At 39.9% G+C, this 27,200-nt stretch overlaps 1 pseudogene; it reads right to left on the bottom strand.

Annotated features, from left to right (window-relative positions):
• The window catches only part of LOC103668310, a 40,360-nt pseudogene extending 14,409 nt beyond the window's left edge, over positions 1-25,951 (bottom strand).
• Between the last annotated feature and the right edge of the window lie 1,249 nt (positions 25,952-27,200).

Raw genomic sequence — 27,200 nt, 5'->3', positions numbered from 1 at the left:
TCACAGTTCATGGCAAAAGAGAGCAGAAAGCCAGCATCCCGACCTGCCCCTCTCAGCCCGCTTCCCTGCTCCTGTGCCTGGGAACAGTGCAGCATGTTGCCACCACCAGTTCTTCTTGTGACCCAGGGGATCCTCAGACCACACCATGACTCCTGGGATTCCGCTCCACTTCACCACCTGAGCACCTTTACGCCAGGCACATCCTCCACGGTAGCGGACTTCTAAAAGTTGCGATTTTGCACTCCACTGCTTCTAACACTTTGCCGTTGCATTTGTAAGTAGGCCTCTTCCCCCACCATATCCACAGCTATATCTCCCCGAATACAACTCTCTGCACCTCCTACTTTCCAAAAGGTGGCCGTTTTTCTACTTGTCGACTGACAGTTTTTGTTCTCTCGGACATCTGATTGACTCTTGGATGTTTAGAATGATTTGGTAACTAGCTGTGTACTAGACAAGCTTGGGGCCCCTACTCTTCTGTCAGCTTAACTCCTCCCCACGTTAAATTTCTGCATCCCCAGCTTTTCTGTTTATTTTACAAGTATAATAAATGCTTTGTGATGCTTCATTAGATACTCAGCAACCACTTCCATGCAGCCAAGAAACGTTTGGCTACCCAGCACGGTCAGCTATTAAGAAGAGTCAATTCAGTAAACATGGAACGGGAGTCATTGTGTAACTTGACTCAATTCTGTGTCACAGTTCAGCTTCCATTCGATCAAATAAAGTGTGGATTCCATGACAAAAAGGAATATCTTTTATTCATATGTGTATCTCCTCATTCCTTTATCACCCCCACACACAACAATACAGAACCTGGCGAGGCACTTACTTCCCAGGAGGATCACAGAAAATGTTGTGTTTAATAGAGTGACTGATTGTAGAATGTTATACCTCCTTCCCTTCACTCCATTGTCAGTGCAAATAGCCTTTGTGTCACTTGCTGTTACTGGTGGTTCTGATTCTGGTTTTGCAATCAATTCATTTTGTCTATTTTCTTCTTTATGAAAAGAATACAATCCCCAATAGTAAGAGATAATAAAAGAAATACTGAGAAGAAAAAAATGCAGTATTTTTACAAATTGAACTACCATTTTCTGGGACCTGCCAGGGACATCTCCAGAAAGGTAATCTTTCCAGCACACCACAGTAATGGCTGGGAGCAAGATATGTTACAGACAGAGAGCCAAGCATTCACATGTCCACACAAATTTAGGAAGGAAAGAGGAAAGGGCAGGGGTGAAGAAGGGAGGAAAGGAGGAAGGTTACAGAAAGTAATTGTTCACCAAATTTTGAAGGTTGGGAGGCTTCTCTGAGCAAATTTACTAACAACTTTCATTTTGTCAGTGGACTGAGGATAATTTTATGATTGTGGGAGGCTTACTTCCAGGATCAGGACATCTAAATACAATAGTGGGGTCCAGCTGGTAGCTGGGATGAAACTGGAGTGTCAGGAACACTTAGTAGCTGCCAAGGAATGACCTGTCCTTTGTAAGCTTCGGAAAAGGGAGCAAATGGTCACTGTCAGTCTGTAGCATCCCCTGGTGGCCACCCACAGGGTAGGTCTGGCAAGTCAGAAGGCTGCCATTAAGCATAAATAAATAAATCCAAATCAGTTGTGTCACAGGATATGGCTTCATTTGCAAAGTTGTGCCTGATGGATGCCTTTCCCAGGTAGGAGACAGCCATTGACTCCTGACTTCCTGAAGGTACCTGGGGAGAGCTGCAAATGGGGAAGCTAAAACAGAGCCACATGGGGGCTTCCTGAAGGCTCTTTGATGCCACTGATTATGATGTTCTGCTGGATAATTTACTTGTTTCAAGTGCATGATTAATGGAATTATTATTCATAATTAGGAAATGCCCAGAGAGCAAAGAAAACAAACAAGGTTCTGACTAGCTATCAGTAATTGTCAGGCTCTTGCTAATAATGCCCAGGAAATGAAAAGGCACTGGCATTTTTCTTTAATTTTATTAAGAATGCCGTTTCCTAATACCAACTAGTGCTGTGGGCAGTGTATATCCTGCACCGTTCCTCGCGCCGTTCCCTGCGAAGTATACAGATGAGGCCTGCCAGATACTGTTGCGTAATTAATTAGGGCCTTTCCAGTAGGAACCTTTGTAAACAATATCCCCCTCTTCTTCCTCCTCCTCTCTTCCTCAAATCACATGTGCTGCTGGTCCCTTGTAGGAGACACTATATCGGAGGAACAGAATTGGTTAGCTACTACTTTAGCCTCTAATGAGAAAGCTTTATAAGGCCAGTCAACTCAGTTTTATTAAAATGGCTTTTCTTCTTATAGTAGGGAGAAAAAAATTCTTAGCAGTTTTCCTGCTGTACAAACTGCTCCATCATTTTTTGGTCTTCTTTGCTACAACTAATCAAAATACTGTCATACTCACCATTGCAGAGTATTGCAAACTGCATTGAGCCACAGAAAGACCGTTCTGAGTGAAGAACCATTTGTAAAGTCAGTCGCCAACTTCTCCGTGGAATATCTTTTGGGCTATAGCAATCAGAAAAGCCTGGGTTCCCCTGGGCAGGTGTTCAAAGAAATTAAACAGGAATGAAAAGGCACCTGGGTGGCTCAGTTGTTTAAGCGACCAACTAATGAATTCAGCTCAGGTCATGATCTCAGGGTCATGAGATCGAGCCCCATAATGGGCTCCAGGCTCAGCATGGAGTCTGCTCAAGATTCCCTCTGCTCCCCTCCATAATGTGTGCATTCTCTCTCTCTCTGAAATAAATAAAATCTTAAAAAAAAAAAAAAAAAAAAAAAAACCAGGGATGAGAAGAAGACAGACAGCAGACCTCAAATACATTTCACAGTTTGCTTCACCTTTTGTGTGTGCTCCATAGGATTTTCTCTTTGTTTTTTTTAAGATGTTATTTATTTATTTGACAGACACAGGGAGAGAGGGAACACAAGCAAGGGGAATGTGAGAGGGAGAAGCAGGCTTCCCGCCAAGCAGGGAGCCCGATGTGGGGCTCGATCCCAGGACCCTGGGATCATGACCTGAGCCGAAGGCAGATGCTTAATAGCTGAGCCACCCAGGTGCCCCTCTATAGGATTTTCAAAAGAATGTGTGGCTGCCGTGCTGGATGCAAGCATCTGAGTTCTTTGCAGGTCTGGGAGCAAGAAATGGAGGAGGCAGAGAGTGCATTAGTGTGGATCAATTCAGAGTAAGCAAAATGCAAAAAGCTAAATTTGGCACTTCAGGCTGTAGGAAAAGATAGCCCAACTCTTGTGCAAAACTCACAAAAAAACTGATTACACCTGTTTTTTTCTCAGAGAACCTAAAACTATAGTTGAACTCCACAATTTTATTCCAAAGTTGGTCACTTACGCTCATGCGAAGTGAAAACACAAAACGAAAAGTGATAAAGGTTAAGGTAACTTGTTCTTACCAGGGCTTTGAGCAGAATAAATTTGTCCCTTCAGTGTACCTAACCCCTCGCTACTCAGTGTGGCACATCACCTGGGAACTTGTTAGGAATGCAGAATCTTGGGTCCCACAACAGAATCACTAAATCAGAATCTGCACGTTACCAAGATAGTCAGGAGGTTTCTATGCACATTGCAGTTTGGAAAGCCCTGGTCTAGGGCACTTGCTGAAGTTACTTCTGCAGTTTAGAAGGGATGAAGATGCGTATTGGGCTACATGAGAAGTGAGAATAAATCAATTTAATGTCTTAACCTTCTTTCTATAGAGAATTGCTTTCTTTTAAAAACAACTTAATTCCCAAACTTTTAAAAAGACAGGTTGAAATGTTGTTCTCTGGGAATGTCAGATTTTTCCATAGCTGGGTAATATTTTTAGTGAGCAGTGGACTGTTTGCAGAGCAAATGTTCTATTATTAGCCCAAAAGTTACATAAAGGATCATAAATAGTAGGATCCCTTTTTCTTCCGGGGGCAGCCAACAGACAAATTCATGGGGACTGCCTGCTTTATCTCACAGGCCTCTGGGCACTATTTTGATCAAATTAAGGAAAAATGGTCATTAACACGAAGCATGTTCTCTTTTAAATGAAGGGTATGTTGTACAGGGCAGTATAAACAGTCCCCAGGGGCCAAATATTAAGGAGAAAATATTAAAGCACAATTCAGCAGCAGCTGACTACCCTTTCTTCTCAAAGACACCTAGAACATTCTCCAGAGTATATCATATGTTAAATCACAAAACAAGTCTTAACAAATGTAAGAAGATTGAAATCTCACCAACTACTTTTTCTGACCACAGTAGTATGGAACTAAATTCAATAACAAGAGGAAAACTGGTAAATTCACAAATATGTGGAAAAACACTCCTGAACGATCAGTGGGTCAAAGGAGAAATCAGAAGAGAAATCAAGGGACACTTGGGTGGCCCAGTTGGTTAAGCGACCAACTCTTGATCTCAGCTCAGGTCTTGATCTCGGGGTCATAAGTTCAAGCCTAGCATTGGGCTCTATGCTGGGTTTGGAGCCTACTTAAAAAAAAAAAAAATCAAAAATATTTTGAGACAAAAATGAACATGTAACATAAACTCTAAGGGATGTTACAAAAGCAGTTCTAGCGGGAAGTTTACAGTAATAAATGGCTAATGATAAAGATCTCAACCTAAATCTATATCTGAAAGAACTAAAAAAAGGTCCCAAATTAGCAGAAAGAAGGAAATACAGATCAAAACAGAAATAAATAAGAGACCGTAAAAAACAATAGAAAGGATCAATACAACTAAGAGCTGTTTTTTTTTTAAAGATGAACAAAATCCATGAAACTTTAGCGAGATAAACTAAAAAAAGACAAGACTCAAAGTTAGAAATGAAAACAGATATTACAACTGATACTGTAGAAATACAAAGAATCACAGGGACTACTATGAATAACTCTACACCAAATTATATAAGCTAGAGGAAATGTATAAATTCCTAGAAACATACAACCTAATAAGACTGAATCATGAAAATAGAAAGTTTCAATAGTTTTATAACTAATAAAGTTATTAGTAATCAAAAATTTTCCATGAAAGAAAAGTCCGGGACCAGATAACTTCACTGGCGAATTCTACCAAACATTTAAAGAAGAATTAACAACAGTCCTCAAAGTCTTCCAAAAATTTGAAGAGGAGGGAACACTTCCAACCTCATTTTACAAGGCCAGTGTTATCCTGATACCAAAGCCAGGCAAGGATAATATGAGAAAAGAAAATTAAAGGCAAATATCCCTGATGAACATAAATGCAAAAATCTTTGACAACATATACTAGCAAACCTAATTCAACAGCATGTAGAAAGGGTTCTACACCACGATCAAGTGGGATTTATCCCCAAGATACAAGAATGGTTCAACAAATGCAAGTTAAATGTGAAATACTACATTTACAAGATACAGGATAAAAATCATCATCGCAATGGATGCAGGTAAAGGATCTGACAAAATACAAAATGTTTTCATGATAAAAACTCTCAACGAATCAGGTATAGCAGGAATGTACCTGAACAAAATAAAGGCCGTGTATGACAGCACCACAGATAACCTTATACCTCAAGATGAAAAAATAAGAGCTTTTTCTCTAAGCTAAACAAGAAAAGGATGACCATTCTCTCTACTTCCATTCAACATAGTAACTAGAAGTCCTAACCAAAGAAGTCAGGCAAGAAAAAGAAAGAAAAGGCATACAAATTGGAAATGAAGAAGTAAAATTGTCTCTAAGATTATAGGATCTTATATATAAAAAACCCTCAAAGCTCCACCAAAACATTGTTAGAACTGATAAAGAAATGTAGTAAACTTACAGGATACAAAATCAACACGGAAAAATCCACCGAAATTCTTTACACTAACAACAAACTATCTGCAAGAGAAATTAAGAAAGCAATCTCAATGACAATAGCATCAAATATAGTAAAATGCTTAGGAATAAATTTAACCAAGTTGATGAAAGACCTGTACATTGAAAGCTAAGACACTGATAAAAGAAATTGAAGGACACACAAATAAATGGGAAAGATATCTTGTGTTCTTGGATTGGAAGAATTAATATTGTTAAAATGACCATACTACCTAAAGCGATCTACAGGTTCAATGCAATCCCAATCAAAATTCCAGTGGCATTTTATATGGAAATATAAAAATCCTTCCCAAAAAACCCCCCAAAATTTGATTTGTGGGTTTTTTTTCAGTAGGAATGAATCCTGAACAAACTTCTGACACCATTATTCATTTTTTTTACCATTATTCATTTTTAAATGTTTATCTTTACATCAACTATTAAGAAAGGATCTTTGTACACTAATACAACTGTAACTAGCATTATTTTAAAAGGATAATGTGCTCTCATACTCTAATATGGTAGAAAGAATATCAAGGAATAACCATACATGCTACATAATTGCAAGGAAGAGAACAGATCTTTCCTACTGTAGCTTTTCCCTCTGCCTCTACATTTTTATCTTAAATTGAGTAGAGATTAAGTGAGCATCAGGCCTCATTGGGTAGAAATAGGGTCGATGCACCTCTCTGTTTTCAGTAAAAAGGTGTGGAATGGGCATGTGTTCTTAGGCTTTCTTACATGCTTTCCCTGAAGACCCACTGACCCCATTTAGTCCTTTCCTTTAAAGGGCCAGGCTGACTTCACACTAAGCTTTTTATTGCTCAGGAAAGCAACATTTGAACCCTCAAATAAAATTAGTTTTAAAAGACCATGAAGAACCAGGTTGCGAATTTTAAAGAAATTATTATCCTCACCACATTTTTTATTTCCATCGGTTCAATGAATACACACTGAACCAATGTAGCTTGGCATTTGGTCAGATAAATAGTGATTCTTTGAACCAAAATTACAGCTGGAATGTTTTCACTTAAGGTCCTTGAAAAATAAATTCTATGGAGAAAGGGCTGTGGGAAATTCAAGAGATGGCTGATAAACAGGCAATTGTGAGTTAATCCTAAGTAGAAGATTCCCCACTTCTACAGTCATTACTCACCTACTTACTGTGTTCAAAATATCATTAATGAGATACAAAACTTTCCATTACATAATTAAGGCGAATTCGAAGAATTAAGAACTTTGCATTACATAATTAAGGAGAATTCTCGTAATTAAGAGAATTCTCTTGGGAGAGCTAGTGCAACTAATTCATAAGTAATTGAAGTCAAGATACCTCCTGACACTGGGTCCAAATAAGCATAAAGTAGGAAAGAAAGACGGTACTTAATTGAGGGGATCATGAATTGTCAAAGAAAAAGAGGTCACGGACTCCAGCACATACTTTTTCTGTTTCAGATTTTTATTTATTTATTTATTTATTTATTTATTTATTTAACAGAGAGAGATACAGCAAGAGAGGTAACACACAGGGGGAATGGGAGAGGGAGAAGCAGGCTTCCCGCTGAGCTGGGAGCCTGATGCAGGGCTCGATCCCGTGACCCTGGGATCATGACCTGAGCCAAAGGCAGATGCTTAACGAATGAGCCACCCAGGTGCCCCATCTGTTTCAGAATTTTTTCTGGGACTGCCTGGCCACCAAGAAGTGCTAGAGACATATCTATCAGAATGATAAAGGCATGATTTTGAAAAAAGCACGCATGGGATTTTTTCCTTAAAGCACCCATGCAAATCTAGGAGGTTTGAAATTCATCAATCTCCATGAGGTTGGGTAGAGAGAAAGAAGTACGCCAGCAAAACCTGAGGAATCTAAGCATTGGGAATGTTGCCTTTCCTAATTCTCTCCCACAAATCTGTATTCATTCCTTTGCTCTTGGCTTACACCTCTTCCAGGAATATGCTTCTCCCAACTTCTCAAGGGAAGCCATTCAAGTATTTTCCCAAGGCTTAAGAAACGTTGATTGTTCAGGCTCCTCCGCTATGAGCCTGCTTCTTCCTCTCCCACTCCCCCTGCTTGTGTTCCCTCTCTCGCTGGCTGTCTCTCTCTGTCAAAATAAATAAATAAATAATCTTTAAAAAAAAAAAAAAGGTTGATTGGTAAAGATCTTATCTTATTTGAGTATGTATTAATGAATCCAGTGAAGAAATCATTCAAGGAGTACAAAGGCAAAGTCCAAGAAAATGAAAAAAAAAATTGTTCCTATAAGTGGTACTTAAAATACTGGGGTTCACCTTTATAAATACATATTGCATCCAATAAGAGTTGAACTCCATACTGCTAGCAAGCCAAAGCAGGCAGAACTTCAGCCTTTCAGAAATCTTTTAAGCTGCATACCCATTTTGTGAGATTCTTCAGGGACATAATTCATGTTTACTAAACAGCAATTTCATCCATAAGAAGATATATATGATTTACTCTGAACTTGATGGCCTAGAAGGATGCTTCTGCCCATCTAAAGAACTGCAAACAATTTTCATCAGAAGTCTGTGTGCTCGTGTGGGGTTCCCTAAAAGGCAGAGCCTGGGACAAATATTTTATTTGCATGTTATTCTTTGGAAGCTCTTTAGGGGGTAGCAAAGCGAGACAAGAAAGGGAGGGAGGCATAAATGGTGTGTTAGTAAAGGTAGCTACTACTGCAAACAAGTAGAGCTTAGACCCACTGGAGACCTCTGGCCTACCCATCATGGGTTGAGAACTGCTTCTTGGGGTCCTAACTCTCCCGGGCACTTTGGTCTGTCCACTCCAGAGACCGATCTAGCTCCAAGCAAGGCCCTGAGGCAGAGAGTAGCAAGTGTCTGCCCGAGGCAGCCTTTAATATGTTGAGGTAAATGCCAAAAGTAGAGAGATAGGGCACTAACAGCAACTGATAAGGGGCCCAAATCAGTTGAAAAAACATTAACTTCCATTTCCTACCCAGAACAATCTAGATTGTCATGATAGAAATCTTTGAAAGCCTCTCTTCTTCTGCAAGGCCATTCAGCATGCCAGTTGTTCCCCTGTGGCAAATACCACATAGAATGAAGATGGAGGCCAGCTACAATGTTGTGCAGAATGTATGGGCATTTTTACACCCTATGACAGTTGCACACCCATTTAGGAAATTCATGCTCATTGAGTGTCCTAGTGACATCTCATGAGCTTGCTGGGGATTTCCAGTGCATGACATTTCCTGAGTGGTATGTTTACTGCACATAGAAGGGTATTGTTCTATATCATGGTCCACTGCTTCATGCAGTCTGTCAACAGCCAGAAGGATGGTCTTCTCCCCTACTGCGTCTCTCAGATGAGAAACTTTCTCCACATTATTGTTATTGTCTCTGTAAGTTGATTTTCCATTGGAGTTAGAACTTTGGGGAAAATAGGTTCTAGCTTTTTCCCCCCAAATGAATCTCAGTGGTGATATTAACACATTCAACTCAAATAAAAAACACTCTGTCCTTATTGCTGCAAATATGGGCCATTTGCAATTTATGCAAACATTTTCTCTGCAGTTCGAAGGTTCTTTTTTGAATCTACAGACATTTTTGTAACTGGTTTAACATTTTAGTTGCTAAAAATGTGAGTTCTGTTTCAGCATTGTTTTATGAAGGGAGAATAGTTAATTATGTCATGACAGGAGCACTAGCCTTCCTTTATTATTTGTGAGTCTTATGAAAGGCTAAACTCTGGTGATGATTTTTGCTGATTTATGATCATTTTGAAACATTTGAATTATGACATTCAGTATGACTTATGAAAATTAAATCTCCCATTGTTCATTTCCTGCCTGAATTTACTAAGAATGAGGACATTTGATTCCATGACTGTAATGTAGTTATCGACTTCAGATCAGAAAAGAGAGACACAGAAAATTAAGTGAGTTGTTCAAGGTCACAACTTTTCTTATCTGTAAAAAGAGGATGACAATGGAGCTTTATAAGTTTATTATAAACTTAAATGTGTAACACTTACAAAGCACTGGTAATGTTTTATGTAGTTTTTTAAAATAAAATACCTAAATCAGCTTCCTTTCTCTCTTTTTTTTTTTTTGCTTTCTATTCATATTAGATGCAAAAAGGAGCTATGAAGTTTTCTACAAAGATATTGTATAAATTAAAGAACATTCATTTTTACCTAAGTTGTATACTTTGACATCATTAGAACCTTCCTTGATAACAGTCTTGAGGTACTGGCTTGTATGTTAAGTTGAATTTGAATACTGCGCTATTTCAATAGCTGGTTCTGTGAAATGGAGCTTTCCAGATTCTCATTCACCTTGTCTGTCTTTAAATGCAGCCAAGTGCTTTAATGGAAAGAATACTAGATGATGACCTTGAGTTAATCCTGTTCAGTCATTAGTTGGCCTTGGGACATCAGGAATTCTGTCTTTCTCTCAGTTTCTGTAGTCTCTGTGGAACTCTGCAAGTTACATATAAAATGAACTGATAAATTCACAAAGGTCCCTCCTTGCTCTAGTATTTAATGTTTTGTACCTGTAAGTTTTTGTGTTTTGTTTTGGTTTCTGTGTTAGGCGACTCAGGCTGTGATAACAAAATACCACAGACTACTTAAACAACAGAAATTTATTTCTCCTAGTTCTGGAGTCTGGGGAAGTCAAAGGTCAGGGCGCTGGCAAGGTAGAGTCGATTTGAGACCTCTTCTCTTGGCTTGCAGGCAGCCGCCATCTCACTGCATGCTCATATGACCTATTCTTTGTGCACAGAGAGAGAGAGAGCGCGCGCACAAGCTTTCTGGTATCAGTTCTTATAAAGGCACTAATCAGGTCATGAGGGACCCATCATCAAACTTTAATTACCTTCCGAAGGCCCCATCTCCAAGTACCATTACATTTTGGGTTAGGGCTTCAACATATGAATTTTAGGGTGACATAAATTTTCAGTCCATAACAATCTCTTATCTGATTGATTCTGCACCCAGTTTATAAGCCTCCCCCACCTTTTTAAAAATCAATTTCAATTTACACCTCAATGGATTTGATAACACCCCATTAATGATGAGCAGCTCAAGTCTCTTGGCCACTTTGTATCTAGGTGCTCAGTCTTTACAGGGGTCTAGTAGCACACCAGGAGCTCATGTGAGGGGGGTTATTTTAGAGGAATAGTTCTTTGCTAGATAGAATATAGTCTATTTTCAGAACTCTAGGGCTCTGCTATGCAACTTTCCTATCGGGGCTTGCCAGAGGCCTGACACAGTATCATCAGACCTAAGTCATATGACCCAAGTGTTAATGTAACTTGTTCCTCACACTGAACTTGGGGAAGAGCCCTCTCTCAAAATGGACCCCACTCAAAACAGATATGAGTCACGACATATATGGATAGCAGCAATGTCCCCAAGTCTTACATATATGCTGAAGCAACGACACATAGTGCTTTGTCCTCAGTAGCTAGAATACACAGAAAGTAGCATTGGCCCATTTCACCATCACTTTCACTGATCTACTTGTGGAATCTTGAACTCCGTCAGATTAGAAGTCCTAGTTTCCAGAGGGGGGATAAACTAACAGGGACACTTGAAGAATTCCCCTGAACTGAAAGGTACAACTACCACATGTCAATTTGTGACTCCTTACATTTGTGGGAAAGCAAGCAAAGAGGTACTGAGCTGGGTGATGGAGTATACTTTGATGACTATGAAGAATAAGGATGCTACTTAGGGGCACAGGAGAGCATAGTTTGCACACAGGGTTTTCACTGGAGCATTTCTTGTTGCTTCCATCCCAAGAATTGCTATAAATGGGCAGTATTAGGAATCCACCAGCTCAACAAGTGAAAGGCTACTAAGGGCATAGACCCCTTTGGAAATGAAGTTTTGGTTCACCCTACCAGGAAAGCAACCCAGACGAGGCTAAGTACTGGCAGATGATAATGGAAATCTTGAGTTCCAGTGAAAGAAAAGATGATGTATGTCTATTACAGCCTCCCAAGACCAGGTACAACAGTAATCGTAAAAGTCTATTTTTAGGAAATTGCAGCTGACAAGGATTGAATTTTCACCTTCATGGTGCAACTAGATTGAAGGGGTACAATCAATTACCCTATTTTCTGCACTTCCCCAGGTTCTCTTGGACCTATATGACCCTACAACCACCGCTTAAAGACTTTGGCACCTGCTTAGTGGACAGCCTCATCCATCACTTTCATGGACACATGTCTTAACACGGCCAGCTGTCTCAGCCTCTCAGGATGACACTAGGCTTCCCCACAGTCCCAGAGCAGGAGCCACCACCGCTCAGACACCCCAGGGCTACAACCTAGAGAAGCTATTGCTCCTATCACCCCTTTGTATGATGTCCTGCATCATGAAATGGGGGGGGGGAGAGGGTTGACTTTCCTAGGGGTTGCCTGGAAGAGCTCAGTACCACAACCTGGAGGTTTGGGAAACTAACATTCTGTGTGGCAAGCTTGAATCCATGTGATACAGTAAACAAGATTTTGTTAATTCCTACTGATTTTCCTCTTTGCACATATTCTTCTGAGGTAAAATGGCTTTATATAGCCTCTCAGGGGCTGGCCCATGAGACCAAGCAAACAGCAACATTTTCTTATTATACTGTGGCCAGCTTGATAATACAGCCTGTTACCTTTATATTCCTTTCTTTTTGTGTGTATATTTTCCTTTTTGCCTCAGTTCCTGCCCTGTCACATCACTTACTTCCCTGGGATTTCACACTCCTCCTACCCCACCTGCAATGAAACATTAGAATTTAAGCTTTGTTAGAAATTGCTTTCTAAGGAACTTGGACTCAGAGAAGGATGTTTAATGATTCGGTGCATATGCATGCGGTGGGTTGTGTATAAGAGGAAATCCTAGGAAGATGAGGGAGACTTCTTGTCATGAACAGGAACAGGAGGTCAATTGTAAGGAGAATCACGGAGAGACATGAGGCAACGTGAGATGCGTGAAACAGAAGAAGAAAACAGAAGCATGAACATCATGAAGGAGAGGAATTGCCAGATTTAAGCATTAAGCTTCCCTTGAGGTTTTTCTTAGGGGCACAGAAGGGTAATGAATTTGAAATATGAAACAAAGAGTCTTGTTGTCAAAGAACAAATTTGAATTCTCAGAAGAGAGCAGCCTGTCAGGAGTCTGTCTTCCTTCTTGCCCTTGAAGATTTTTAGGAAAAGAATTCCATGCAGATATTTATATTACAATCAACACTGTTACATGTTGAGATAAAACAGGGGCATGGCTTGGCTATTTACTTGTAAAGTGACCAAGAAGCAAAAAATATCAAGGAAATCAAAGAGTATTAAAAACATCATGCAAATGGTCTTGTGATCTTGACTCTTTAGGGGTTTTCTCTACAAGTCTGGATCCTGGTTTAGGGACAATAAATAAACTAATTTCCAAAGTTTTCTTCAGGGCCAAATCAAGTTGAAACGTCCTCTGGGGCCAGAGTGCAAATATAAATGCCTATTATCTTCTTTATCATTGATTCTCAAACTTTAGTATGTATCTAAATCATGGGTCTATTAAAATATAGGTTGCTGGATCCCACATCCAGAGTTTCTAATTCAGTAGTTCTAAGGCGATGCTGAGAATCTGATGTTCTAAAATGTTTCTAGGAGATACTTACGTTGCCACACTGGGAGCCAAACATTGGAAGGGTGATATTTTATCTGAATCTAAGACATCATTTCTTTTAAAGATTTTATTTATTTATTTGACAGAGAGACAGCCAGCCAGCAAGAGAGGGAACACAAGCAAGAGAGGGGAGTAGGAGAGGAAGAAGCAGGCTCCCAGTGGAGGAGCCTGATGCGGGGCTCGATCCCATAATGCCGGGATCACGCCCTGAACCAAAGGCAGGCAGATGCTTAACGACTGAGCCACCCAAGCGCCCCCTAAGACATCATTTTAAGATCTATGATTACAAGGGAAAAAGTAAGAAATTCTCTTAACGAATATCCATAGGAGCCTGTCAGAAGAACAAATGTGAAGTTTAGAACCAAGACTGTTCTAGAAAGATTTACAATGGAGTGCTAAAAATAATTTCCCACTTAGTTTCCTTGAACATTTGAAAATTAAATTTTTAAATGGGTGTTTCATAAATAGCAGTTGCATTATGATTCTTTATAAAAGGTCTATCCTACAGCAATATTTTTTCAGCTACACAGGCATAAAGTAAATCTTTCTGGAAAACTATCTGGGTGGATTAGCTGAAATATTTTTTTAAACAACTTTATTGAGTATAATTGGTATACAAAACTACACATTTAATGTGTACAACTTGATAAGTTTGGAGTTGTGCTTATACCGTGAAATCATCACCACAATCTAAGTAACAGACATATCTGTCTTTTGGCTTCCTTCTGTTCTATGGAGGGGGAAAGGATGCTAAAGCATGTATGTGCCTTTTTTTTTCTCATAAGACAAATCTGATGCCCTCAAGCATTTCTCTGACTATCTGTTGTGAGAAATCAAAGAGGCATTGAAAAATTGCTGTTTGGAATTATCAAAGCAATAGCAGCTGCATTGTAGGATTGAATTTGTCTTAAAATATAGACTACATATGTTATGAGGTAAATAGTTCTTTACTTCTGTGATTCAAGGGTGTTAGGTGAAAATGGACTGGGCCAGTGGTGTGTATCTTGACTGCATATTAGGGCTTTTAAAAACTCCAAAGTCCTGGCCTCATTCAAAATCAATTAAATCAGTCTGGGGATGAGACCCAGGTATCATTGTTTTTAAAGACCCCCCCCCCCCCAGTGATTCCTATGAGCAGACAGATTGAGAATTATTTATCTAAAAAGAAGACAGGTCAGTCTGTTTCTGGGGCACCTGGGTGGCTCAGTCGGTTAAGCAGTTGCCTTTGGCTCAGGTCATGATCCCAGAGTCCTGGGATCAATAGAGCCCTGCATTGGGCTCCCTGCTCAGCAGGGAGTCTGCTTCTCCCTCTGCCCCCTCCCCCCTCGTGCTCTCTCTCTGTCTCTCAAATAAATGAATAAAAATGTTAAAAAAAAAAAAAAAAAGTCTGTTTCTAGCAGGACCAGAGTGCCACTTTGCATGAAGTAAGACAAACTATGACTCTTTTTGAAGAGACAATTTGTGTTTCCTTAAATTAAAACAGCTTCACTAAATTTGTTGAAACACTTAAAAAAACACTGAGAACATATTTTCCTAATGACCCATGGGGAGTGGAAAGATGTGTAAGAGCTGGGGACTGGGAAGTGGTGAGGCTCCGCGTTCAGGCTTGTAGGACTTCCTCAGGACTGGGGAATAAAATAAGTAATAGAAGAAAAGTCATGATAAAGAGATCAGTGGAGCTTTGGAGGAACAGGTAGGCCCTTGAACAATCTGTCTAGTTAGGAGTGAATGGCCGCCATATTGAGGCATTGTTAAATTGCACAGGAACCCTGTTGAAACTGGGTCCTCAGCACCCCCTACCAAACCCCTAATTTCAAGGCACCTTACATTGCTTGGGTCCTGGGGCTGAACAGGCATCTGAGGAGGACTCCTTTTCATAGCAGCCGTCACTTCACCTAAAGACCTCCAGTAGAAGTGACGCGTGTTTATGCTTTTAGTCTTCTTGTGGTCCACATCCAAATTCCCTGCTACAGATACTCTCATTGAAACCTCTCAGAAATCTATTTCTTAGAACAAGAAAATGGGTCTTTTGCTTAACTGACAGGTTGTCATGATGGAAAAGAGAGCCCAGCACCTATACTTTGAGCCACTTAAGATGTATGGAGGTAGAGTGAGAATCCCCTAAACCAGGCAAAATCAAAGTACGATCATTCTCGGTTTTCCTTTGCAAGCCCTCTGCTTTCCAAAGAAGGAAGATCTGAAGTGGATAGAAATTCAAGGATCTTAAGCCAAAAGCTAGACTCAAATAAAATACAAAAACCAAAAACTGAAGAAGGGGAGGGGAAAAGTGATGTTGGGAGTTCCAGGATAGTACATGGCTGGGGCCAGGGTTGACAGGGGAGGCTACATAGAGGGAACCATGAGGCCCTGGGCTTGGTGATATGACTGGCTTCCAAAAAGGAATATTGTGTCAGAAGAAAGATGTTTGTGGGTATAAAGGACGTTGTTTCCTGGATGCTCTGCCATTTTAAGCAGTGTTGTGCTCTCCCTTCTTTTTCTTCATAGCAGAACAGGATTTCATAAAGGACTTTACCAGTCATTAGTATTGGGTGGGGCTTTAATTTCAGAATGTTGGCTCTGTGAAGATTATATGCATGGCCATGCCTATCTTAAAATTATGGAAGGAAAGCTTCATCTGGCTTAAAGCAATTTTAGTTGCCAGTACACACTAGAAACGAATTTTGAAAGGAAAAGAGAAAATTTCCCAAATATCCATTACATTTCTCATCAGTTAAGAAGTTGTATGGATTACTTTTTAAAAATTATTGTTACAAGGGCACCTGGGTGGCTCAGTTGGTTAAGCATCTGACTCTTGGTTTCAGCTCAGGTCAGAATCTCAGGGTCCTGGAATCAAGCCCTATGTCAGGCTCCATGCTCAACAGGGAGTCTGCCTGTCCCTCTCCTTCCCCCTCATCCTTACCCTCTGCCTGTCCCTCTTAGCCCTTCCCCTCATTCGCTCACTCTCTCTCTCTCTCTAGAATAAATAAAATCTTAAAAAAATAAAAAGTTTTGTTATACATAAAGAAGACTCATAGTCTCAGGATTATATGTAGAAAATAGAGCCAATAGAAAAGAGTGCAACCATAAGAATAGCATCAAGTCAATTAAAATCTATAATATATGAAGGCTTGAGAAAGAAATATGAAGGACAAGAACAACTCGCGAATTATATTTGCAGTAAGTAGGATAAGGAAAAAGATGGGCTGATGTTATAATAGATTACAGAAAGGAAACACTTCATCTCATGTTCCTTATGGGTTTTGTTCCCATCGAGTAGAGTGATTATTAAAAAGAAAATTAAAGAACAAACATGTGAATTAAAAAAGAAATTCCAGGCTGCAAGTTGGTGAAGTGTTTCAAGGAGAACAGTTCCCAGTTAAAGAGGAATATGTTTTTAGAGTGCTTGATGGATCTTTCCAAATATAGGTTCTTTGATGCGAAGTGAAATCTGGGTGGACAGCCTTTCTGTTCCTCTCCCAGTGTTCTCCTGCCAAGTTGTCAGATTAAAAATGCACCTAAAGACTTGAAAGTATGAGAACTGTTTGAAAAACCAAATTTATTTTTAAAAGAGTTTGCTCTATAGAGGAATAATATATAATGAGGTTATCAAAGAAGTTTTAATGTTCTCTGAAGAATCAGAAAGATGTGGAAATTTGCCAGAACGTTAGATATGTACACATACATTTCTAGTTTTCAGTTTAGGGAAGGAGAAAAAGTGATATGACCTTCAGTCTTGTTAGAGTCGTATCATTAAAGAGTCAGCCATTATTATGGATAAATAATAGGATTTTAAAATACTGTCATTTTTAAAAATATTATACTTTTTAAAGTGAGGCCTAATCACTTAGGGCTCTTAGATTCACTAAGTCAAATAAAAGTCAAATTTATTTTTTGGGAAGAGCAACTAGATTAATGAAATGCCGAATATATAATATATCTGGATTTCAAGAAAGTTTTAGAATATACTATTATCCTCTTAGGGAAGAAAGAATAGTAAAACTAAAGCTAAATAATCATATATTTAGGTGATTTTGTATCTGGTTAGTTTATCGTGGCTTAAATGCTGCTTATGAATGATTTGGGGCATTTCCACAGGCCACTGTCTTCAACACTACCCTCCTTCATCTCGGTACTTTGGGTGAAATCGTAGGTTTCTTTTTTTTTTTTTTTTTAAGATTTTATTTATTTATTTGACAGAGATAGAAAGACAGCCAGTGAGAGAGGGAACACATGCTGGGGGAGTGGGACAGGAAGAAGCAGGCTTCCCAGTGGAGTAGGGAGCCTGATGTGGGGCTCGATCCCAGGACTCTGGGATCACGCCCTGGGCCAAAGGCAGACGCTCAACGTCTGAGCCACCCAGGCGCCCCCATAAAAGGTTTCTTACTTCCATGTACCCATCACAATAATGGGTATGAAAGAGACTATGTTCAATGGCAGAATGGAAATACAAGAAAATTCTTAGAGGTTGGAAAAGTGAAATGGATCCACATATGCTCATATTTTTGTTTTTGTTTTTAAGTAAATTCTACGCCCATTGCAGGGCTTGAACTCATGATCTTAGATCAAGAGTCACATGTTCCACTGACTGAGCCAGCCAGGTGCCCTTCATATTTTTGTTTTTTAATGGTACAGAGACATAGTTTACACTTGAGGTCTGAACTGATTAAGGGTAGAATGAATTGCCCAGAGAAGGTAGTGAGATCTTTGGCATTAGTTGAAGTGCAGTTTGATTAAATGCAGATAGTGGTTATAAGAAAAATCAAGAAGTAACAACATGGCTTAATTAGCGAGCTTTAAGGCCCCTTCCACTTTTGAGGATGGTAAGTATTTCTGAAGTGCCTACCACGAGTGGGTCATTATTTCCATAGTAGTGGATTCAAACTAGCATAGAGCCTTGGCCTTTAAATATCTCACAATTAAGCTGTTCCACCAGCGTACCCTTCAGAACATACCCAGCATCTGAGCGCTGCTCAGCGTGTCCACCTTCACCAGCCAGGTCCAGGCTCCTCTCTAGTCTGAATTCCTGTCCCTGAGCAGAGCTCTCCACTTCTTCCCTGTCCCCTTCAGTCTGATTTCAACAAAGTAGTTTCCTTGCTGTTTTTCAAATGTGGGGGGCAAGCCCCCGACTGAAGACCTTTGCTTTTGCTGTTTACTTTACCTGAAATGTTCTGCGGGATACCTGCGTGGCTCCTTGATCACTTCCTTCATGTCTTGACCGAAAGTTCCATCTCAGTGAAGCCTTCCCTGGCCACCTGAACTCTCCATACTGACACTTAATACCCCCTCTTTTATTTATTTTTCTCTTTAGCACTTAACACTACTTAATACACTACATATATTAATTTAAAATCCTACCTGTGTACATCCCCACCAGCATGTAAGTGCCATAATTTTTTACTATTTTGTTTTCTGCTCTATTCCCAGTGTTTAAAACAGTGCCTGGCGGAGTTGGCAATCAATACATTTGTCAAAGGAATGGAAGAAATGATAAAAGTCCATAATGGGAACAGCCATCTTTATTAAGCAGTCATTAGGGGCCTGGCACTGAGCTAAGCACTTTGTATGCTAATGTGGCCCTGAGTCCTCATGACAACTGCAGCTCAGGTAATGGAAGGAAACCAAGGTTCAGAGAAGTCAGGTAACTTGTTCAAGGTCACACAGCTGGTCAGTGCTGGGCCAAGATAATGTTCAAGGGTCCACAATCCCATCATCGTCCAGCTCACTCAATCAAAAGCATGTCTCACCTCATGCTTCTCATCATCCTCAACTTAGAGGGATGAGGCATGTGTCTTTCAGAGAGAACAGGCTGTTGACCTTGATTCTTTTACAGGGGAGGATTGAAGGCATTTTCCAGCATGGATTTAGTAGATTTTACTTGGTGCTGCATCTCAGGGAGGTGAAGACCTTTAGGTTGCCATGGTAACAGAGAGCAGGTGCTTGTAAACTCATTTCTTGTGGAGTGATAATCCCTTCTCCTTAGTTTTAGCTGGGAACAAGTCTGGTAACTCATGTGTCTGTCGCTGATGCTGCTGGTTTTCTGTTGACCTAGGTTTGATTTTTTTTCTTTTCTCTTTTTTATTTTGAAAGTTAATTAACCACATGACAGAAAAGTTAGGGGAAAAAAAGAAAATTCGTAATCCCTCAACCCAACACCACCTCATCATCATTCATTCTTCCTTTTATTATTGAGATATAATTCATAGGCCATAAGATTCATCATTTTAAAGCATACAAATGAGCAGCTTTTAGTATATTCAATGTATTTCTACAAGGTTCTGCAGGCATCACCAGTATCTAATTCGAGAACATTTTCACCGCCCCAGTGAGAAGCTCCGTACTCACTAGCAGCCACTCCCCAGCCCCCCCTTCTCAAAGCCTGTGTGTACAGATTTGTCTCTTCTGGACATTTCACATAGATGCACTCCTACACCACACGGTATTTTGTGACTAGCTTCCTTAGCATCATGTTTCAAAGGTTCACGTATGTTGTAGCTTGTGTCAGTATTTCATTCCTTTCAACTGTCAAATAATATCCATTACGTGGATAGACCACTCTTGTTAGCCGTTCATCAGCTGACGGACATTCGGGTTCTGTCATTCATTCTGATGTTCACTTTTTAGAAAGCAATTCCGACTCCACCATCTATTAGCGCTTTGGCATTGGGAAAATGTCTTCGTGTTTATGAGACAAAATAAATCTCTTCAACTCTTAATGATACTAATCCTGGTTTCGTAAGATTTTTTTTTTTACTTTTTCTATTTTTTTTTTGTTTTTATTTCTGAGGGTTAAATGAACCAATTATGCAAACAGTTCAGTGTGCCGTGGATTCCTAGGAATATTTGTGTCCCCCCCAAACATTGTCTTCTTTTCCATTATGTTCTCTGCCCCGCCACCCAACAAATACCACTGTTCCTAGTGAGCTCTCTTAGAGATACATTTGAATTTTTAAATTTTCACAAGGTAATATGTGATCCATAGAAGGGCAGCACTGGTATACAAAAGCCGAAACTCTCCCCAGCACCTTGGCTCACCCCAGTGCCATTCTCTTATAAAACCCCTGCCTGTCTTCATCGTTAGTGCTGAGGGCACAGGGCATCTCTGTGTCTCAGAGCCAAACCACCACCTGAAGCTCATGGGCCTGTCTTGCCTACCTACAGTAAACTCAGAATCACCATTCCCTGGAACTTATTTACATATACAATTCCTCATGTCCTCTACTCTGTTCAGCCTTTTCAAAAGCTCCGAAAGCTAGCATTTCAGCTCTGTCCCTTACTAGCTGTATGAACTTCAATGTCTTTGTTTCTTCATCTGTAAAATATAGATAACGGATGTAAGTTCATAGCTGTTGTTAGGATTAAATGAGATGATGCACAAAAGTTCTCCACAGCGGGATGCCTGGGTGGCTCAGTTGGTTGGGCATCTGCCTTTGGCTCGGGTCATGATCCCAGGGTCCTGGGATTGAGTGCGGCATTGGACTCCTTGCTCAGCGGGGAGCCTGCTTCTCCCTCTGCCTACTGCTACCCCTGCTCGTGCATGCTCTCTCTCTGACAAATAAAAAAATCTTAAAAAAAAAAAAAAAGTTCTCCACAGTGTGGTTGACCAACTGTGCAAGGAATGAGCACCTGAAGCCTCAAGAGAGAATAGAAGGAGAATCTTAATTGCCTTCTCTCACTATTCACCCTTGTTTTCCTTCACTTACAGACTGTTTTTGCCTGCTTCCATTCTTCTTTATTTTTCTTCATGGAAAGGGAAGCCCTTAGACCATTCTCCAATCTTTAGTCTCTAGTCATTTCCTGTATTCTAGCATACACTCACACACCCTATCTGGCATCTTATTTTATACTATCTGATAATTTCCCATAAATTTGGTTTTGTATTAAGAAAATCTGTTCCTTGGAGCACCTGGGTGGCTCAGCCAGTTAAGCGTCCAACTCTTGGTTTTGGCTCAGGTCCTGATCTCAGGGTGGTGAGACCAAGCCCCACATCAGGCTCCACACTCAGCGGGGAGTCTGCTTGAGATTTTCTCTCCCCCTCTGCTCCTCCCCCACTCACATGCTCCCTAGCTCTCTCTAACATTAATAAATAAATCTTAAAAAAAAAAAAAACTATTCCTATTCATTCTAATTTCGCCAGTCGCCTTTTGTCGAAGTTTATTTTACTTTTATAAATGTTGTTATGATGAACAACCTTGTAGCTACAGTTTGTGCACATTCATAATTATCTACTGAGACTAAATTGTCAGCTTCTAAATTTTTTAATCAAAGGGCACATATATTTTTAAGTCTTTTGATAACACAGTAAATTGCCTTTCAGAGAATTTGTACCAATGATGAACAAATAAGACATTATAACATCTGTCTCGTTCATCACCCACCAAAAGGGAGCAATGAAGTATTTGCTGTTTTTATAGGCAAATGTAATCAAATTGTGATATTACTCTATGCTTCATAATTAAGACTGAACATATCTTCATATGCTGATTGGGCATTTGCATTTATTCTGTCAGGAATTGCCTACCATTTTTAAACCCATTTTTCAACTGGGATATTTTCTCTATCCCTTTTTTTTCTGTTAGATGTTAAAGGTACTGAATACTGAACTCTTTGTTGGATATCATGCTGGTTTCTCTAGAACTATTAGAGAATCAATATGCTGAGGATGGATTGGCTGCCTTCGTTCTAGGGATTGTAAATAAGTTGTTCACAGGACAGATAGGGTATGTGCAAAGCACTTGCTGGTCAGTAATTTTAGATCTGGAAAGAAAATGCTTGCGAATAACTCAAAGCAAGAGAACATACAATTTCAAGCGAATTTTTTATATGAGTGAATTTTGACCTCATTTTCTTATACCAAAAATACTAAACACCTTGTAGGTTGCCATACACTATTCTTGGCACTGGTTGTCTTTAAGCAGAATGTCAATCAAGCTCCCTCCATTTTTTGAAGCTTAATTCTAAGAGATGCTCATAGTCTTCAGTGCTGACATACTTCCTGCTCTGTATCCTGCCCCAGTTTACTGGTAGCCCTCTCCCTTGGGTCACATCCTCCTAGGATTTTTCTTTTCTTTTAAGATTTTATGTATATATTTGAGATAGAGATAGAGAGCGTGAGCAGGGGGAGGAGCAGAGGCAGAGGGAGAGGGAGAAGTAGGCTCCCTGCTGAAAAGGGAGCCTGAAAGGGGGCTTGATCTCAGGACCCCGAGATCATGACCTGAGCCGAAGGCAGATGCTTTAACCGACTGAGCCCCTCAGGCGCCCCAGCATCTTTCTTAATGATCTTGAACTCAACACTGAATCTAAACTGTAACATGCCTAAGAGTGTTGCCATTTCAAAAACAATTCATTCAGCAAACATTTATTGGGGCCCTGCTGTTTTCCAGTCTCTGTATTATCCCTTCTTTGTACCATGTATTTATTCCCACAGGGCCATCTACGAAATAGTACTTTAACCCAAAGGACATTGGTTGAACAATTAAGGCAGGCTGATAAAAGATACTCAGATTGTGCAAAGAGGGGAGCAGAGGAGGGTAAACTTTTTACAATTGTTTTTTAAACCTCCTTACTTGGCATTACTCTATTTCCCAGTGGGTTTCATAGCCCCTGATGCCATATGTCTTTCTGAGCTGGAGGGCATGATGGCTATGATCAGTGACAAAAGAAGCAAATGAAATGATCGTTTTCTAAAGTCAAAGAGGATTATGCCATTCCAAAATAAACAAGAGATCCAAAACATTCAAATGGCGTTTGTTTAAACTATTATGTTTGCCTAGTGTACAAAAAAAGGCAGTTATTGCCGGTAGGGTTATTAATCCCTTGCCTGAGACATTAACTTGAGGAATCATACTGTTACCAATCAAGTATCCATCTTGAAAATGTCTCCCCTGCACTGAAACGGTGGCATGTAACACTGCAGGCTAAACTAATTCCACTGGCATTTGGGGTTCTGAAATCTACCATACAGTAAAGATTTGATCCCAGCTTCTGTCCTCATAGAAGTGTTGATGAACCAGGAGCTTTTCTAATAATAGGGAACACCACATAAATGGAGTATTCACGGCGTAAGTTCTGTTGTTAATAGGAGAAAATCCACTCTGGATAAATAAAACTCTCTTATCATCGGTGTTCAAGAACTATCTACCTCTTTTATGTGGTGAGGCTGTAGTAAATTTGTGTTGCTTTCAGCTTCTGTGGAATGTTTTCCCGAGAGTAAAAAAGTTATTCGGCATCCTGATTTTTTTCCAACAACAATGTGAGTTTTGGCAGACTGTGAAATCATATGGTATTTGTCTTTCTCTGACTGATTTATTTTACTTAGCATTATACTCTCTAGCTCATCCATGTCTTTGCAAATGGCAAGATTTCATTGTGTTTTAATGGCTGAATAATACTCCATTACACACACAGATGCGCGCGCACACACGTACATACATACCACATATGCTCTGTGTCCACTCATGGACACTAAGGTGGTTTCTATATCTTGGCTATTGTAAGTAATGTTTAAATGAACATGTGGGTGCATTGATCTTTTCAAATTGTGTTTTCATTTCTTCAGATAAATAACCAGAAGTGGAATTGCTAGAATAAATAGTAGTTCTATTCTTAATTTTTTGAGGAACCTCCATACTCTTTTCCATAGTGGCGGTACCAATTACATTCCCACCAACAGTGCTCAATGGTTCTCTTTTCTCCATGTTCCTGGCAACACTTGTTATTTCTTTTCTTTTTGTTGATAGCCATTCTAACAGGTTTGAGGTGATATCTCATTGTGTGTGGGTTTTGTTTTTTTTTTTTAAGATTTTATTTATTTATTTATTTATTTATTTGACAGAGAGAGAGAGAGAGAGTGAGCATAAGCAGGCAGAGGGGCAGGCAGAGGGAGGGGGAGAAACAGGCTCCCAGCTAAACAAGGAGCCCGATGCAGGACTTGATCACAGGACTCTGGGATCATGACCTAAGCCGAAGGCAGATGCTTAACCCACTGAGCCACCCACGCGCCCCCCTCATTGTGGTTTTGATTCACATTTCACTATTTGGTTAGTGATGCTGAGCATTTTTTCATATACCTGCTGACCATCTGTATGTCTTCTTTGGAAAAATGTCTATCCAGGTCCTCTGTCCATTTTTTAATTGTATCGTTTTTTCCATCCCTTTACTTTTAACCTATATGCGTCTTAACACTTAAAGTGGTTTTCTTGGAATGCCTGGGTGGCTCAGTAGGTTAAAGCATCCGCCTTCGGCTCAGGTCATGAACCCAGCGTCCTGGGATCAAGTCCCACATTGGGTTCCTTGCTCAGCAGGGAACCTGCTTCTCCCTCTGCCTGCTGCTCCCCCTGCTTGTGCTGTGTCTCTCACGCTAACAAATAAATAAAGCAAAATCTTTAAAAAAAAAAAAAGTGGTTTTCTTATAGACAACATATAGCTCGGTCTTATTTTTTGATCCACTCTGAGAGTGTCTGTCTTCATCAGTGTATAGTTGGATCAATATCTGTCATGTCACTGTTTCTATTTGTTGGCTGCTTCTCTTTGTCTTCCATTTCTTTTCTACCTTTTGTGATTTTAATTGAGCATTTTATATGATTCCATCTTCTTCCTTAACACATAGGTTATACTTTTTTACTGTCTCGAGCAGTTGCCCTAGAGTTTGTAGTATATATTTACAATTAATACAGGTATATTTTCAAGTAACACTATACTGCTTCACGTGGAGTACCAGTACCTTACAAAAAACAAATATTCTTGGAGCACCTGGGTAGCTAGTTAGTTAAGCGTTGACTCTTGGTTTTGGCTTAGGTCATGATCTCATGGGTTGTGAGGTCGAGTCCTGCATCAAGCCTCACGTTGGGCTCCGTGCTCAGTGGGGAGTCTGCTTGGGATTCTCTGTTGTGTTCTGTGCAGAGGAGCGTGATTGAGGGCCAGAGGTCCGGTGACGAGTAGGAAACCACTGCTCAGCTGCTTCAGGAAAACCAGCCGCTTGCCTCTGTGGTGCCCAGTGAGGGTGGTCACACTGGTCCCAGGAGTGATGCATCTTCCAGTTTTCTCACGTGCTAATGGGAAGGTCTTTCTGCCCTGGCTCAACAGCTTTCAAGGCACATCTCGAGTAGGATAAAACCTAGGCATTTTGTGAAGTTTAACCACTCAGGTTCCACTGTTCTTGTCAGCACCAACTGGTTCTGTGACAGTAGCAAGAACTGGATTAATCCTGGATTTAGGGGTTGAATACTTCCTCTTGTACATAATCTTTCTAGAATACTTAGCCTTTTGGGAATATCTAATTTCTCTGACTAGGGCAGGGTTTTGGCTGCAGTGGGGCTACTGTTTCTTGGCATTTTAGACTTGAGGTTACCCTTCTTAACCTTGCCACCAGTGTCAGCCTTCTTGGCTTCAGGTTTCCTCCCCTTGGCATCTGACTTCTCAACTTCCTCACCTGCCATCTTGCAAGATGGGAAGGAAAATGAAATATTCTTAATTCCTCCCTCCAGTTCCTTGTATAATTGGAGTCATTTCCTTTCACCTAGATATAAGCTTACATAATAGTATGTGTGTATATATGCATACATAGTCAAATACACTGTTGCTATTATTATTTTTAACTGTTTTTCAAAAGACCATGAAAATTTTTTAAATAAAAGTTTTTATTTTATCTTGAGGAGTTGCCAAAGTGTTTTCTATAGTGGTTGCATCATTTTACATTCCCACCAGCAATGCACAAGACTTGTAATTTCTCTACAATCTCACCAACATTTGAAATTTTCCCTTTTTTTTTTTTTTTGTTTTTTTGGGGTTTTTTGGTTTTTGTGTAATGGATGTGAGGTGGTATCTCATTGTGGGTTTGATTTGCATTTCCCTGATGACTACCAATGCTGATTGAGCATCTTTTCACCTGCACATTGGCCCTTTGTCTATCTTCTTTGGAAAAATGTCTGTTTAAATCCTTCATCAGTGGGACACCTGGGTGGCTCCCCTGGTTAAGCATCTGCCTTCAGCTCAAGTCATGATCCCAGGGTCCTGGGGTCAAACCCTTCATTGGGCTCCTTGCTCAATGGGGACACTGCTTCTCTCTCCCTCTCTGCCTGCTGCTCCCCCTGCTTGTGTGTGCTCTCTCTCTCTCTCTCTGTCAAGTAAATAAAAACTGTAAAAAATAAAAAAATAAATCCTTCATCAGGCTTTTAGTTGGGGCGTTTATTTGTTTTTGAGTTGTAGGGATTCTTTATGTATTCTAGATATTAATTCCTTATCAGATATATGGTTTGCAAATATTTTCTCCCATTTTATGACTTTTCACTCTCTTGAGACTGTCCTTGGCTATACAATTATAGTTGTTCATTTTGACTGAGTCCAATTTATTCTTTTTTTTTTTTAACCTGTGTTTTGCATGTCATACCCAAGCAAATCTATACCAAATCCCGCATCATGAATTTTCTCCCACTTTCTTCTAAGAGTTTTATAGTTTTAGCTGTTATATTTAGGTCTTTGACCCATTTTGAGTCCATTTTTTTATATGATGTAAGATAAGAATCCCATTTTTTTTGCCTGTCAATATCCAATTTTCCCAGCACCACTTTCTTTAAAAGACTGTCTTTTCCCCATTTAATGGTCTTAGCAGCCTTGTCAAAAATCATTTGACCATATATGAGAAGTTTTGTTTCTAGGTTTTCTATTCCATTGATACATATGTCTGTCCTTATGCCAGTACTGTTACTGAATGATCTATTACAGCTGTGAACTCAGGAAATGAA

The sequence above is a fragment of the Ursus maritimus genome, assembly GCF_017311325.1.
Source record: "Ursus maritimus isolate PB19 chromosome X unlocalized genomic scaffold, ASM1731132v1 scaffold_X1, whole genome shotgun sequence".
NCBI lineage: Eukaryota > Metazoa > Chordata > Mammalia > Carnivora > Ursidae > Ursus > Ursus maritimus.
Note: the sequence above shows the minus strand (reverse complement) of the source record. Positions and strands in the feature narration are given on the sequence as shown.